This window comes from Gallus gallus, chromosome 19, assembly GCF_016699485.2.
Source record: "Gallus gallus isolate bGalGal1 chromosome 19, bGalGal1.mat.broiler.GRCg7b, whole genome shotgun sequence".
Lineage (NCBI taxonomy): Eukaryota > Metazoa > Chordata > Aves > Galliformes > Phasianidae > Gallus > Gallus gallus.
This window is the reverse complement of record NC_052550.1, coordinates 1,830,691-1,847,696: the sequence shown is the minus strand read 5'-3', so window position 1 is coordinate 1,847,696 and position 17,006 is coordinate 1,830,691.

The following is a 17,006-nucleotide window of genomic DNA, read 5'->3' as shown; positions in this document are numbered from 1 at the left end:
GTTGCTATGGGGAAGAAATCATACCTTTTCCCAAGAGTGGGTTCTTGTTCAGAAGAAATAGCTGTTAAGAACGGAAAGGACATGACCAGACTTTATAAGCTATCTTACAAAAATGATTTTCGTGGTCAGGTAAAAAGGAACAAAAAGGAGACCAAATCCTTGGCTTGCTTGGATTGTTTTAAAATGTGCTAATGCCCCGCTTATGTTTCCTTTTAACTGCTGACCAGCTGTTCTTTTACGTTAGTCCCATGCTTATCTGTATGCAACCCCTTGTGTGAATGTCATGCAAGCCAATGGCATTTTACCAGTTTCCAGCTGAGGATACGGCTCTTGGTTACTGTGACCAATTCGGGCATAAATGCGTACCATTTCTTGCAAAGCTTTTAGTTCCTAGCACAGCTTTCATGGTGACCTTTTCTGAAACAAGCAATTGGCTCCTCATGTGGCAAGATTTCCTGCAGGTGCTTGGTCATTTTCTTTGTGTCTGTTACTGCAAACCCTTCAAAACTTCTTCCCAGGTTTCTTTTGCCAGAGGTGATGCATGACACTGAGACTTGCCTTCCTTAGCAAGACTTAAAACTGTCTTCTGCCTCAGCGATTACCACTTGTGGTAAACGATTGTATGCAGCCATACATTCAAGCTTAGGTTTGTTTCTCTCTGCTGTTGTAGAATTTCTGTCTGTTCTCTGTTATCCCCATGCAAATCTGAAGAAAGTGGAATTCCTCTGAATTTCAGCCATGTAACTAAGAGAAAAGAGTAGCCCAGTGTCTGTCTGGAAGCCAATTGGGTGTGATCTTCGCATATTCTCAGTAGCAATGTACCCAGCAATAGTGTAATACATGAAAAGAGCTTTGAGGGTTTTTTTCTGCAAGCAGCCTGTATCTTGTTCTTCTGTATGTACATCATTAAAAATAATTCATCTCGATGAAGGAAAGCAGTTACAGATGGCTGTATGAGGATAAAAACTATGGGAGAAAGCTTGCATGGGTACAGTGATAGAGTCCATGAGAGAGGGCCCAATGAGAGCATCATCTTCCAAGCTCATCTCAGCATTGTAATAGGAGTTCTAGCAGCTTTGTCCATGTCTTCAGGGGGAATAAATGTGGATTGTATGGACTACGACCCTTGTCCTCACAGGTGCTGAGAACACTCCTGCTAGTGGTCCTGAATTTCCAACCAAGCCAATGAAACCTCAGTCCCAGAGTCCAAGAAAGCATTGAGGCATTTCAGTCTTTGAATTCAATGCAATTTAAGTGGCTGTCTGCCTTTGAAGAACAGTGTGAGGTCTTACATGAGTGCTGATGTTCACAAGAATATGCCTGAAAGGTATGACAAAAGATGTAACAAGATTTTAATGCTTATAAATTTTTCAGATGTGTTCATTGCTTCTCAGAAGTTTGATATTGAGTCTTTAGCTTGCAGGTGTAGGACAATCTTGTTAGCGGGGCTTTTCATACCAGACATTTGTCATAATTCTTGTACTTAGGAATCACTAGCATTTGAGAAATAAAATACTTGTTAAGACAATACGACACACCACCCATAGGAAGGAAGGGACACTGAAGGGTATTGTCTTATGGAATATGACTCATAAGGAACAGAGGAAACCCCAAGTGACTGTGCTTGAAACACACAGGACCTTCGGTTTGTGCTTTAAAGATCCCACCATGCCCCACTACAACTAGTTGTTCCATCTAGCAGTGTCCATCACAAGCTGGGATGGCAATTAAATCAAGGTATACAAAGGGGTTCTTTAAAAGCGGTTCTCTGGCAGAACTTTCATTTTTTTGCTATATTTTTCTTTCATTTTGACTTTCTATATTGTCTTTGTTGTCTTTCTAAATGCCTTGTTTCCTGCTATTTACACCTTGCCATGCCTTTGTGCCAGTCATGCTTTTTTTCTTTTTTTTTCTTTTTTTTTTTTTTTTTGTGTGTGTGTGTGGCTTACAACAGCTAAATATAGGTAGTGATAAATGCTGCTTATGAATTCTGCTGCGAACCATGTACAATGTCTGCTTTTGTTCCTTTTTACCTTCACCTGTGTGAGCTTATGGAAACAGAATTTGTAGTCTTCGTTGGACTGAAAGATAGCAGATGGCAGCTGGGGAGGATTCTACTGAAAGTTTTTTATTTGCTATGACTGTGCCTTATAAAGTGAATATTTAGCATGATTCCTGATAATTTGAATTCTACTCCTTCACACGTGCAGGTGACCTCTGCTGAAAGCCACTTGTGGTACTGGAACAAGGTAACAGACCATTGATTAGATTTCTTTTACAGAGGAGCTGCGTGGCTGACGGCTTTTTGTTTTGGTGAGAAGAAAGAGCTGTGGTTCCAGCAAAGACCAAAGACTCAATGTTAGTCCCTTGGTGACTCCATTAAGTCTTGCCTCAGTGAATGGACTTAACTCGCCTAGAATCCCACTGCTATCTTTGGGGATGTAATCATCCAGTTTTCAAAAGGTGATTTGGATTGGGATCCCATCTTGAAAAGTCTGAGCTGCCTTTTGAAGGTGCTCGTTTCTTAACTAGGTAAAGACTAGTCTCTCTTAACTTTGCTGGTTCAGAGAAGCATACGTGAAAATGAATCTTGTTGATTTTATAGTCTCCGGAGATTTTCCATTCTGCCTTTATGTTGTAAAGCACCAATCCCATCCATTCTGTATGTGAAGTTCTGTGGGACAGTCTGACTCTCACAATGTAATTGCACCATGCTGGGTGCCCTGTGCATTTGTGAGTGCTGCTGTAACTGGGCAAAAACGGGGCTTCAGGGAATTAGTGCATTGGGTAATCATTATAATAGACTCCGGGCTTTTGCTGGCCAAGAAGTGACAAAGCTGCAGGCATGGGCAGGCTCTGTTCTTCCTGCAACCTCCATCTACAGCTGCTTGTGTCCAGGAGCAAGGTTCCCAGCACCTCCAGGTACACGTTGTGGATTCAGCAGAGTTTTCAGCATGGTTTGTTTGACAAGTTCTGCGTTTGACTGGGCCTTTATGTTTCTGCAGGTGTCTTACAACTAAAATAATTACAGGACAAATGCATTTCCTGATCACAAAGAATATGCCCCTCCCCATGTGTGTAGTCTGTGTATAGAAATACGTGCATTTATATACATCAAAATACATGGCATCAGGTGCAATATTCCTGGGATGAAGCTCTGTACAGCAAACAGCGGAGAATGAAATCACGTTGGCATTTTGTGATCCTTACATGTCTCCTTTGCTGCTTTCTGCTGAGGCTTTTACCATAGGACGCGTTCGTTGCATTTGATGTTTCCACAACAGGTCTGGTGATACCTTACTATACCATTATACGTGTTTTATAAATGGGGAAAGTTTTGTTGGGAACAGAAAGCTGAGAATCACCAGTACGATAACAGCCACCTACTGCCTGAATCATCCCATTAGTCACCAAGGGGAACAAGGTTCCTGCCTCAGTCACCCAGAGAAACAGAAAAACCCTAAATTAGGCAGAGTCAGTTGCAGTGAGTGATGAGGATTTTCAGAGATTACCTTAGAGTGCCACTCTAACCTGTGCTAACAGCCACCTGCAGTCCTAGATTTCCTAAAATTATCTCCATGAAATAATGGTTTTACTTATGTATCAGGAATGCTAAGTCATGGCCTGAAACAGTGATTGAACACCTGTGGGAAGGCAGGGCCAACCCAGGGGAGCCCAGGTGCGTGCAATACCCCTGAGTACCAGAAGGGGTGGAGCCAGGATCCACCTCTTCCCAGACCTCATCTAGGGGTCGCCAAGTGGATTTTGCTGGACATCCCTGTGTATGTGAGGTAAGTAGCTTCTTTCCTTTGTTTCTGTGGCTGTTGCATTTGAGCAAGTCCTCACTCGCTGCAGTCAATGACTTTGTTATTCTGCTGTTGTTGCTGTGCCTTCCAGTGTGTTACACTACTTAACAGAATAATTCAAGTACCTGTAAGGCCTGTGGTCGTTCTGGTTATCGAAGGCAGATAGGCCATAAGGTAACATTGAGCATGGCTGGTGTGATGGCCACCGTATCACCTGGTGTTGAAACTCACTTAGAGGGAAGTGTTTTTCTTAGTTGGATTTATCATATGTTTCTCTATTGAAAAAGTGGGGTTTAGCCCCAGGTATCTTGTCACCTACTCCCAGTACAATCATCTTTGTTTCAAGAGGAGAAAATAATTAAGCTTAATTGATTACATAGCTGTCAAATATACATTATTACTGCATGCTGATAATATGTATCTCGTGCTTTGCATATTCAGAGCCTTTAACTAATTTCTATTGAATCACTGGCAGACTTCCTTTGTCAGAGTGGTAACTGCTTTAGCAGTAAAGCATGGAAACTAACATTTTTTTTTAAAGATAATTAAAACTGCAAGTATAAACTTCCTGGAACTTTCAGTAGTCCCTGTGTGTGTGAGAGCCTCAGTGTATCTGGGGCAAACGTAATGCATTTGGAGCTTGTAAAAACAACCACCAGTTACTTGTCTTCCAAAAGGACAGTTTTGTCTGAATTTATACTGGAATGGGCCAAAGTGCTGGATTTATTTTCACCTGCTAGAAAAGGCTGTCGTTCTTCAGAGACACCACAAGAGGGTAGTTAAAGAGAAACTGAAATATGAGTAGGCTGACAGAATGGCTATACTGTTTTGTGCAAGGTGAATGTGGTTGTAAATTATTTTTATATGAGCCTGATCTGCGAGGAGTTCTCCTATTCCCCTGCATAAATGACAGAAATCTCAATGGTGCTGTGGCAGACAATAATCAGGATGGCTAGGGAGTGATCTTGCTTTAGCCTGTTTAGTAAGAGAAACCAAAAGTGTTTCTTACCCACAGCGTTTGGCTAGATAAAGGTAATCATATTCTGGAGAGTTAGGCTTTAAGTGCATGGTGCTACAGTGCAGCAACAAAGTGCATTGCTTATGTTACAGGAATAAAGCATGCTATCCTGCTGGAAACAGTACATACAGTGAGAGCCAGCATATGTCAGTTCCTAAAATCCTCAGCCATTCATGGGGACATCAACATGTGCTCCCCACCACCTGCCTTTTAGAAGGACTAACAGCAGTCAGCAGTGAATCGTTCCATTTGGAGAAGGTGGGGAAGGGTTGGGAATGAAGACAAGGTCATGAAACTGTATATTTAACGTCCATAGAGCTGTCTGCTTCACACCAGCAGAAATCTAAGCACTTTTTTTTTTTTCCTATTCTAACATGTTCACCCTTGCCACATCAGCAGAAAGCTAACATATCCCTGATGTAGTCAAAGCCCTGCTGACTCTGAGGGGACTGCCTGTCCCCAGGGGCATTTCCTCAGGGTAGACTCGGCAGTGAGCAACAGACTGCTGCTAAATGGCTCTCACCTGCAGGTGCAGCAGCTGAGAGTTTGTACCCTAATTGGCATAGAGAAAACTTTGTGCTGGAAGTATCTGTTGTGTGGTGGGTGCTTGCATGAAGGTCTGATGGGCAATGCATCCACAGGTGAGTTGATGAGTGGCTCTCAGCACTCTATGTTGGCAAGCAGGCCTGCTATGGGGCAGGCTAACCCCCCACAGACAGATGCTTAGCTCTGCTCGCTTCTGAGTCACCAGAGCGGTTTCCACGAAGCCAAGCAACAAGGTGGGCTGGCAGCAGGGCAAAGAGCCATGTCAGTGAGATGACAACTCATGCCCAAGTGCCCAGTGGAGGGCAAGAGCAGTCTGTGCTGCCCGGTACCAGTGGGGCCTCCAGCAGTGCCAAGGACTGCAGAGCCAGCAGCCCTGCGGTGCTCTCCTTGTGGTGCTGCTCTGAGTGGTGGTTTGTTGTCAGCGGAGCTATGTTATGATAGTCATTATGGTTTTAAATGACTCATTTTCCACTTAACTGTATTATTGCGGCATATAGAGCATCTGGAGCTTTGCAGCAGTAAATACATCACTGACTGCTACAACAATGTACTAATCTATTTCTCTGAAGGATTTATTTAGCAGAAGACAGTCGGCGCAGGCAGGTGCATACAAATGTGTGTGCCTTGGGGCCTGGCACCCCACACCCGTCCTGGTAGCCCACCAGCGTGGGTCACAAATGCATCATGCTGCTGGCAGGCACACGGAAACTCATTTAAAGCTTGAGTATGACTCACTGCAGCTTGAATTTGGCATTGTTTGGGGAGAAAAGGAGAGATTCCTGTCAGATGTGTGCAGGAGACCCTGTGCTAAAGCATCCTGTGAGGCGTTGGAGCCCCAGGGATTGACATGGGTCTGCTCATATCTCTCGCTCCCGACTGACTGAGCGAGAAGCCCCTCTGGACACTTTCATTCATTCGTTTTATGTCATTTTTCCTCGACTTCAGCCCTTCCTCGCTTAGGGAAAGCGGCTGCAGAGGGCGGTGTGGGAGAGCAAAACCCGCGCGAACATAGCGTCCGAGCGCGGCCCGCCGCCAGGGGGAAACCTCGGCCCGGCTGCCCGGCGCTGGCAGCAGCATGCAGTCCCGAAAAATGAGATTTCTGGGTTATCTGTCCGTCTTTAGAAAGTCTCAAGCAGTTCTGGCTGCTCCGCGGCCGCCCGGGAGCTCTGTGTCGGCCTATAGTGAGGAGGCGGGAGTGCCCCTCAGATCGCTGCGGTGCTTTCAGCAAAGCTCAGCGCTTCCTGGTTCTGATTTCAGACCCGCAAGGTGTTGGGATAATGAAGCTCCGGTTAGGAGGTGTTTTGGTAAAGGTACTTAGAGAAATATATTCAGGAATGCAGTAGAAGAAAAGGATCTGGGGGTGTATCAGCAATAGTGTGGGGAGCAAGAGCTGCCCGGCCCTGGTAAGGCCGCATCACAGTGCCATGTTCAGTGCTGGGCCCTCACTGCAAGAAAGACGTGGAGGCCCTGGAGTGTGTCCAGAGAAGGAACGGAGCTGTGAGGGCTCTGGAGCACACATGTGTTGGGGAGCAGCTGAGGGAGCTGGGATGGGTCACCGTGGAGCAGAGGAGGCTCAGGGGAGACCTCATCATTCTATAACTGCCTGAAAGGAGGTGGTTGTGGTGGGGTCAGCCTCTGCTCCCAGGTAACAGCAATAGGATGAGAGGTGATGGCATTAAGCTGTTCCAGGGGAGGTTCAGGGTGGATATTAGGAAACATTTCTCCTCTGAAAGAGTGGTGCTGCAGTGGCACAGGCTGCCCAGGGAGGTTCTATGATTCACATTGAAGTAGATGCAGAAAAAGAATGTGCTGGTACTAAGTTCACCTAACTTCACCTATGGTAACTGGATGCATGAAGAAATAGCAAGAAGGAGTAGGCATAATAGACAGGGCTTTTAAAATACATTCATTCACTTATTTGTCATCCAAAGTACTACAAGCTCTTCTGTCAGCACATTCACGGGTTGTCCCTTCTGGTTGCAGACATGGAGCAGCACCTGCCTTCTGAGGCACAGGAAGGGTCTGGCAGCATCAGTGTGTGCCTGCAGCTGGGACAGGTGAAGTGGAGAAAGCGTGGGATTTCACCTCAAATAAAAGGATTGTGTATGTTCAGTGTGCTAGCTGGACTCATGAGCTCTGGCAACTTGGGTGTACAGCATATGGCGAAGTGAAATTTATCTTCAGTTGTATGGAGATAAGCCAAGTGTGTGTTGTTCTGTAGTGTGTTTCTTTGGATGATTGTGTTGTAAAATTGTATCGCGAAGCAAAGAACTGGAGTACTGAGTTCTGATTTCTCATCTTGCCTGATGAGGATTCTCCAGAAGGTCATAGTGGAGATCTGTGCCTGTTTCTTCCTCTGCGATAGGATTCGCCTGTCTGCCTCCCACTTTGCTCTTGTAAAGAGCTGTTAGGTCTCTTACTGGAAATTCTGTGTGAGAGGTTTCATGGTGTGGGATTTTTTTTTTTTAATTTTCCTTCTCTGTACTCCTCCATTGTTTTTGCTAATACTGATAAGCAAAGCGGTAAGTCAATTCTGACTTGAATTTAGAGGGATTATAGTCAATGTGAGCATCAGATTTCAGGAATTATTCTGCAGTATTCTGCTGCAATAAAATTAGCAGGAATATAAAGCTGAAAGCTCTATTTGAAGTCAAATGGATTTGTTCCTTGTCTTCACAGTTTTGACTTGGCTTTGTGCTCAATGGCACCAAGACTGCTTGATAAGACAGAACAGTCTATCTCCAGGAAATTTAGCAGAAAGTAGTAGGATCTCTTTCTAATTGATTATGTGCGTTTCCATGAAATTCTGGCATGCAGACTTTTATGGGGGTCAGTCTGAACCTTATTTTTATGCATGTACCTTTGACAACTTCAGTTCTACCCAGAAATACAGGACTGAATTTGCCTGTCACTGAATAGCTAAATCTGGAATGTCCTTGACTTTCACTTCCACAATATCTCACATATGAATGCCTGCAGCATTTTGGTGTGTGAGCTAGGCACTAAGTTAAACCTAGGAATCCCAGTGAAAAATAAGATGATAACTCTGCCAATTCTTACCAGCAATTTATGCTTCTGATTTTTTTTTCACTTTAAATGCATTCTGCTATTGAATGTGCAACGAAAGACCTTTAATGTTGCAAGTTGGACTCCTCAGAACAGGAAGAAGATCCTCACAGATACATGTGTGTGTATATGTACATGTTGGGCAGGAGGAACAGTAAGAGATCAATATAATGGTAAAGTGTAGGTCTTTTATCTAGAATACTAGATTTGGGGGGTTGGTTTTTACAAAGGAAGATTAGTGTTCTGGTATATTTTCTTTTTGGCATGCATCTGTCTTCAGGCAACTCTGAAGGATTTTTTTTAATGGCTTAAGTGTTGGCAAGTAGGGAATAAGTGGCCTGTAAGAGTAGCTGATGGGCATAAAACATCCTTTTCCAGGCTAATGCACTTTTTTTTTTATGAAGATATTTATGTTTTGAGGTGAGGACCGAGAGGTATTTAACGTGTATATGAGCAGGATGTCTAAAAGGAAATGAGTGGGAATGGTCTGTACGTGATAGAGTACCTGGCTATAAAATAAAATGTTTTTGATGTGAATGTCTGAACCTGCAAGTGATACAAAGACAGGTTAAAGGACTGAAGATTCTGAAGCTGTGTTGAAGATAATAATAAACTCTTCACCTGTTGAGCATCAGAGAAATGCCAGGAGTTCCTAAATTTGCCATAGGTAGGAAAAAACAGTGTTAGAGATGTTTCTTGAAAAAGTTAGGAAAAATTAGCCTATTGTGATTCAGCAGGCAAAACTATTGCATTCATGTTTCAAATGTGGAATATAAGGAAAACAGGCTATCTGGCAATGTCAGTAGTTTGTCTCTTCAATTCACTAAGAAACTTGCAGGATTATTTAGCTTACTGAATATCAAAATAAGCCTAATTCTCCAAATTTCTTTGTTTATAATACATTATGCTTGAATCCCCATCCTGTAGACCTGTGAAAACAATAAATTTTAGAAAGCCGCTCCCTCGGGTAGAGAATGAGACTCCCTGATAGCATCCAAAGGCAAAACAGGAAATGTCATTGTGAGGTAACACTAAAGGCTCTGAACGGTTGTGGTCTGAGACTGCATGCCAGCAGAGCAAACAAAATGCTGGGACCACAGCCGCTTCAGGAAGCAGTGTTCAGCCCTCCGTGAATCCCAACAAAGCTACGTGTACTCTGGAGCCAGCCAAATTTCTTGGGGCTGTTAAGTCAGAAATTGAGTATTTGCAATAACCACACTTTGAGGTTCCCAAAATACTGGCATAAATCAGTGCAGTGAACCTGAAGCTGTTTGTAATTAAGGTATTTTCCTTTGAAATCTGACCATAAAGCTCATTCTCATATTTTCCCTGAGGTTTCCACAGACCGTAGAAGGGAATGTACTGCCAGCTTTGGTAGCAACAAGTTTCCTAAGGCTATTGGTCCCGCAGCACTTAAACCAAAAGCCCTTTCAGGTAATTTATATCTGCCCTGCCTGTGATGTTGTGACATCCGTGCAGCCTACTGGGTGAGCATATGGGGAAACTTGCCGCTGTTGTTGGAAGCTAGTAAATTTCCATGAAGCATCTTGGTTCATTGCCCTTCTGCCATGTTTTTGTGGAAAAATTTCAGCAGCTCTAATTCTGTCTTGTGTGTTTAGGTGGCAAACATCCCAGGGCACAGTCTGGCGTGCTGAATGTGTGCATGCAGCTGACTCGTAATGCCTAAAGGCCACCACAAAATTCCAAATACTTAGCGAGCCTTGTATACTTGGCTAAGGCATGTCTGCCATTGTGTCACAGATCACACATTATACCTAGCTGAAAGGACGTTGTTACTTCACTCACAAACTCATGCATCTACTGAAATAAGATAGCAAGGTGGACAAGAGCCAACACTGTGCCCTTATGGCCTTTTGTTTTTCCAGAATTCATTGTAACATCGACAGTGCTCATACTGCTCTTTACATGGATAAAAGACTTGTCTCTTCTGAGTTGCAGTGTAGCTTTTTTTTTTTTGCCTGCCCTAAATTCACTTAATTTTCACCTTAATCTGTTTTTTTTTCTGTGAGGCTACCACATTGCTGTCTCAGCAATAATAGTGAGAAATTGAAAGAAGTTAATCATACTGTGTGGCTCAGTGCCTTATGGTTTATTATTAAGAATAAAGACAAGTACTCCACTATTTTATCTCTAATGTGCAGTTAACTTAATTCGTAATCCTCTAAAGAGATGGTGTTCTTCCTAATGCTTTGGCTTCTGCCTTGCTTTCAAGCAGCACATGACACTTAAAAGCCAAAATGCTCAGTGCTGAAAATATTTTAGTAAATGCATGCATAAGTCAGTCTTCATTTGTTTAAAACGTTGAAATTCCTTTTACTGGAGTGCCTGGTTGAAATTAATGCTTAAGGGGCTGCTTTCCTGTTCCTCTTGTGCTATTGACTTGTGGTGCTGTGCAGACAGATACCCCTGGACGGATACGTTATTAGCTTAGTTCTCTGCTCTAAGCATTGTTAACTGCCTAAAATACCTCTTTCTCCTTGTCTGCTAGTTCTTTCCTTAGCCTGGCCTCCTCTTCCCTATTATTTTCATAGTTTGGTGCTAGATCTGACTGAGCATTCACTGAAGATGTGTGGGCTGTGGTACAAGTTAATAAGCCTCTGCAAGCAGTTAGTTCTTTACAATGATAGTTTTCTTTATTTTCAGTGTATTATGGTGCAGTGATATTCAACAAACAGCTTAACAAGCTTCAGCTGCAGAATTTTGGCATTGTTGTGCTTTCAGTTGTGGAAAAACTTGCGCTTGTCCCTGTTAACTCTCTGTCTGTGAGCCTGGGGTACAAGTTCCAAAAGTATTCAGACAACATCAGTGCTCAGGTTATGTTCTCAGACTGCATTTAGATGCCAAAAGCCAGTTGTTCTGGAATTTTGTTTTCATTGTCTTTCTCTTTTGGATATGTTCAACTTCAGCCTCTTTCAATCTTCCTGTTTTATCTTGCACATTCATCTCACTCCACTCAGCTAATTGGATCAATGCACTTAGTATATTTATTGTGCACTATAGATTTGACAATACCAATCTTCCACTCTTAACCATCTCATATTTTCATTGGCATCAAGCAGCCTCACTAACTGCTCCTCTGCCCCCACCTTTGCACTTGGCTTCATGTGTAAAATCATAGTAGTGATTAAACCCCCTGAAGCTATTGCGGCTCTGCTCTGCAGGCCCAGCAAGCCTGACTTTGAGTACTGGAGGCTAATGCAGAAGTGTTGGATAGTGTCCCACAGCTTTTCATAGCTTCAGTGCTGACATAAGTGACCTCCCAACTTTTGAGGCTTGTGCTTTTGCAAGTGGTTAGTCACTTGAGCGCTTAGCTTTGGTGCCTTTTGGGGAAGCTAAATACCTCAAATATTTGCTTGCCTGTGCTTACTTTTCAGTGTTCAAACTTCCGACAGGAGCTCAGCATCCAAACTCCCCAGTGACCTGTGAAAATCACTGCTAAGTGTCTAAAGCATGGAAATCTTCAACTTTCCTAGCATCAAGAATTGTTTGCAGTAAGATAAAGTCTCAGGCACTGAAATTATCAGTGACTTGACAGGGATTATGGCAAAACACAGCATGTGCTGATTGCCTCTGTGAGGAAAGGTGCTTGCCGCTGGACAATCAGATGTGCAAGTTCAAGTATGTGTGTGCTCTTCAGAGTTGTCAGCTTCATGTATATCTTCCTTTTGATCCCTGATTTCTGGTAAAGCATATTCATTATTTAGCCTAGAGTTGTGTGCTTGGCCGGGCAGTGGTCTTCCCTAGCTTCTCTTCGACTGGACTGTGTCTGAGGGGCTGACACACCAGAAGGCTGTGCTGCCATTCAGGGAGACCCAGGCAGGCTGAGAGGTGGGTGCAGAGGAGCCTGATGAGGTTCAGCAAGATCAAGTGTAGAGTCCTGCACCTACGGAGAAATAATCACGTGCATCAGTGCAGGTTAGGGGCTGACCAGTTGGAAGGGAGCTCTTCAGGGAAGGACCTGGGCGTCCTGGTGGACAGCAGGGAATGGGAGGCAAAAGTGTTGTGCCTGCTCCTTTTCGGTGTTGATCTGGTATTTTGGGGATAGGGTTTGCCCCCACTCACAGTGGCTGTACAGCTCAGAGCAGAGATAGATGTACGCAGAAGCAGGGAGTGCTCCAGGTGTAGGCAGTTTTTTCTGTCTCATTGCAGTTGTTTGCCAATTGTTAAAGAATGTTTTCATTATACTGTGGCAGTTGTAAGACACTACCTTGGTTTGACAGCTTCTGTACCAGCTCGCTACTGTCACCACACAGATAGGTTTCTTTTAATTTCAACATTTTGCTTTTCTGAGATCCGAAGCTGTAGCATGATGAGAGGGCGACCATCGGAAAGTAATGGGTTGTGTGTGAGGGATGTCTGGGAATGCTGTCACAGGGATACCAAAGGAAGGTGGGATTGTGAGGGGATTTTTTTGTGTGTGTATGTTTATGTGCTATCTTACAGTACATCAACTTCAATTTCAGCTAAACAGGAATCCTCTTGAGGCTAAAACTGTAACCCAGGACTGCGAAGTTCTTATGGTATTTTGCTTGTGTTGGTGGGGAGTCAGAAGCCACTAAGTGTCCCTGGAAACTAGCAGAGAGGTGGTGATTTTAAACAACACCAACCAAAAGAAAAAGAAAAAAACCTCAAAACCCCTAAACAAGCAAACAAAACCAAAACAAAAACAAATGGAAGTTAGAGAGGAAAAGGATCCTGGGATTCCCTGCTTGTGTCTTGCCCCTTCCAGAAGCTGAGTAGCATCATACCTTCTTCAGAACAAGAAACTGAGCCCATGCAACCTCTCTAGAGGTAGTTGCACGTTGAGGTTTTTCAGGTTGGTCTTTAGACCAAAGCTTGTCCTGAGCCAGCACCTCCCTGTGTTATTACGCTGTGACATATTTAATTCCTGATGCAGCAGGGAGCTGAACAGTAGAGAGGTAGCTGTAGTTTGTGCTAGGCTTGCTTGCAGCTCTGTGTTCCCTGGTGGCCATCTGCATCCATGAAGCTAATGCCAGACAGTGCTTCATTATGAAAGCTTAGTGTTCTGTTGCATTTATTTTATCTATAGTACATGAATACCTGATCATTGTTCTAAGGTGCTGCCATAAATTGATTTGAGGAAGAAAACCACTGTGATACTCTTTGTGTTTTGTTTGCTTGGTTGTTTTTTAAAGAAAAGTTCAGTAAAATAATTCTTCCAAGCTTTTCCTGTCTGCAACACCTTTTCCAGCTTCTCTCCCACTCTAGCGTAAGCTGTCAACACCTTTTCTCAGTCACTTTGATACTTATCTTCATGAGAATATTTTTCAGGTTGACTTCTTTTCCCCTCCCATTCCCCAGGGTCTCTTCTCGGGAAGCCCAGTGAAATATTGCACAGGGCCTCAGCGCAGGAGCTGGCAGGAAGGAGGGCAGTGGGACTGGGCTGGGTGCACTCACAGCAAGAGCAGGCTCAGCCCTGTTCAGGAAGATTTTGGGATGATTGCTAATGATTTCCTCACAGCCCAGAGGCTGGGATTAGCAACCTCACCTGGGAGCAAGCATTGCAAATGGAAGATAAAGGTCTGAGGAGCTGTGTATGAGCAGCAGGAGGGTGTTATGCTGGGTGGAGCAAGAGCTGTGTGTTTTGGTTTTGTTTTTTTTTTTTTTTTGAAGCCTTGGTGGAAGTATTTAAAAGAAAAAATAGTCTGTTTGGAAAAGGCTGGAGCTCCTGGGTGAGGTTTAGGAGAGGCCTAGGAGAGGTAGGGGCAAGGTGCCTTCTGTCTACTAGCACAAAAATGGTTACTGCCTGAAATAATCTGATTTTATCCAAAGTGAGTATAAGTGCATTTCTAGTTGGGTCATGTTTGCTGGCTGACTTGAGCTTTGTTCCCATGTGGGAGGCATCTTTGAGAGTAGTGGTCTCTGCTGGAGCTGTTGGGAATAAAGGGTCCTGAGTGTGTAGACAGACAGCTTCTGTATCCTTAAAACCATTTCAGGCTGGGAAGAAAGCAAATACTAGCTGTTGCTTCAGTTGCTTCAGCTACTTCAGCATGTCTAAATTTCATTTTGCAACATCTGATTTTGTGTTCCTCGTATCCCTTTGTGGTATCAGCTGTCATCAGGTGCTGGATTGTTGGAATTGTTAGCAGTGGAGTTACTTGAATATTGAAAAGCAATATGTCCAGCTACAGTAAAGCAACATGTGGCAAATGGCTTTTGCTAGTAACAGGTTCTTTGAATTCAAACTGAGGGATGGTGATCCTTTATTTTAGGATGAGCAGGGATATATGGCATTAATGCCAGCCGTTTGAGTATTTGTCTGTTGATACTAGCATAACAGTAGATGAATACGTTTTGACCTGGGAAGATTCATATTATCTTGTATGATGGTGTAATTCACCGTGATGCCAGTCTGAGGAAATGAGTTACACAAAACAACAGAGCTCTGTCTTTGAAAGTTTTCTTTGGAGCTCTCACTCCCAAGTTAGATTATAAAGGAGAATGTGCTATTGTAGCCATGTTCCCATGAAAGCACCTGTGTGGTGCTTGTTTCCCATTGACCACAGCTGTAACCTACAGAGCTCTGCACAGAAACAATCCTACTGTGAGCTGCTTTTGATGATAAAAGATGATTCTCAGATTGTGCAGTTCGTTATCTTTCTATTCAAAGATTGGACCTGAATTGTCTTTCTGCATTTGATCCACTCAACCTCTTTTTTTTGTTGTTGTTGTTGGTTTGGTTTTGTTTTTTTTTGCCAGTTTCTGATTCTTTTCTAGTATCTGCTTCAGAGGCTGCAAATAGGTAGACTGCTGAGAATGAGTGGGAAGGGAGGAAAGCAGCTGGAAAAATTGCTAGTTGTATCTGCCTAACCTTAGCTATTACCTGACAAAATAAACCTCTCTCACTTCCTTCCCTTGTGACAATTTGTCTCTGACCAAAGTCTTACTTTTATTTCTTTATTAACAATCCATTTACCCCTCAGTGAAGAGGATCGATCACTACCCTAATTGTTAAAAAAAGGTGTTAAGAATTAGCAAAACAGCATAATAGCTGATAGCACAGTTTAGGAGAGGCCCAGCCCTGGGCTGATGCTTGCTCGTAAACTGTGAATAAATGTTTTTTGAGTCTGGGAACTGTCTTGAAACAGAAGTGTGAGGCTTGTTAAATGGAAATACAAGCTAAATTATAACACAACTTCATCACAACAAAAGGAGATTAACTTTCCAAACCAGTTTAGCTGCCTGCATCCAGTGAGTGTGTCTTTGGGTTAAAGTTTTGGCAAGTGTTTCTGAATTGAGTGCAAGCAGGCAGTGTTTATGTCACTGGACAGAAATAAGTCTGTTAAACGTCATTGCCTTGTAGTGGATGGATTTGCTGGAAAGACTGAACTTCCAAATTAGATGTTGTTTCTCATGGCAACTTCTCTGGAAGTGAAGTCATGTTGGGCAAGCACCTGAGGGGCGGGAGCATCCCCTGGTAGAACTTGGTGTTGGCTCATGGAAGTGGAGTATCACTTTATGTCAGCCTAGCAGAAGAGTGGAGAGCCTTCTGGGGTACTTAATCACATGACTGGCATCATCTTTTGAGCAAATTCTTGTGAAATTAATATAATTGAAGGGCTGCAATGCCTTGCAGGTTTTGGTGCTCTTTGCCTATAGCTCTTTGCCTCTTTGCTCTTTGAAGTTTGATGTATTTTCTTAAGAAATATTTACCAGAGAATGCAGTCCTTATATAATGAATTGTCTTGTGGCTTTAGTTATGTTGGATTGAAATGTGAAGTCCTTAAATAGGAGAAGTGGGGGGACATCCCAGACCGTACTGCTGGGTAAGTGAGGGTGACGGTTATGTTTGCGCAGCACGTGCTGTGTGCCTACATCCAGCACCATGCTGTCTAAGCATTGTTCGGCTGACCCTGATCTTAAAAGCCAGGTCATAAAAATGGAGAAAGTTCATAGAAATGGAAATGTGTGGTTTTGTAGAAATAGCAGTTAACAGGTGGCTGTACTAACCAGGCAAATAGGAGTAAATTATGATTTGGCTGCAGAGCTATTGCCTTGTTGAAGATATCTAGCAATTTATTAAGCTCCAGGAGCAGCACAAATTCCTAAGGGCCTAGTCCTGCAATGCACTCCCTGAATGGATTTAATTGAATTGTAATGAGGCTAGTTACGGACAACTGTTCCACTGATATGCAGCTTATTGCAGGATTAAGTTTAAACTCGTCAGGGCAACACATGCTGGAGTGTTACTGTAAAATTAAAACTTTCAAGGGTTGAGGTGGGCTTCAGGTCCTCAAAAGCTCCAAAGCCAACTGTATGCTGGCATGCTCTATGTTACTGTTGAAGCAAACAACATTATTGCATAAAATGTTCCTAAATGCTTAAATATTAATAGCCAAACTTCTGTCTGAGACATCGTTCTGAATAATTTTATTATTCCTGTCAGTGTTTACATATGGAGGGTTTAAAAAGAGCACCAAAAACCTTCAAATGTTTTTTTAGAGATAAGATTCCCTACAGAGCTGAACTAATATTCTGAGGACTACTGCCCAATTATGGGACACATCAAGGGGCACTGATCAGCTCAG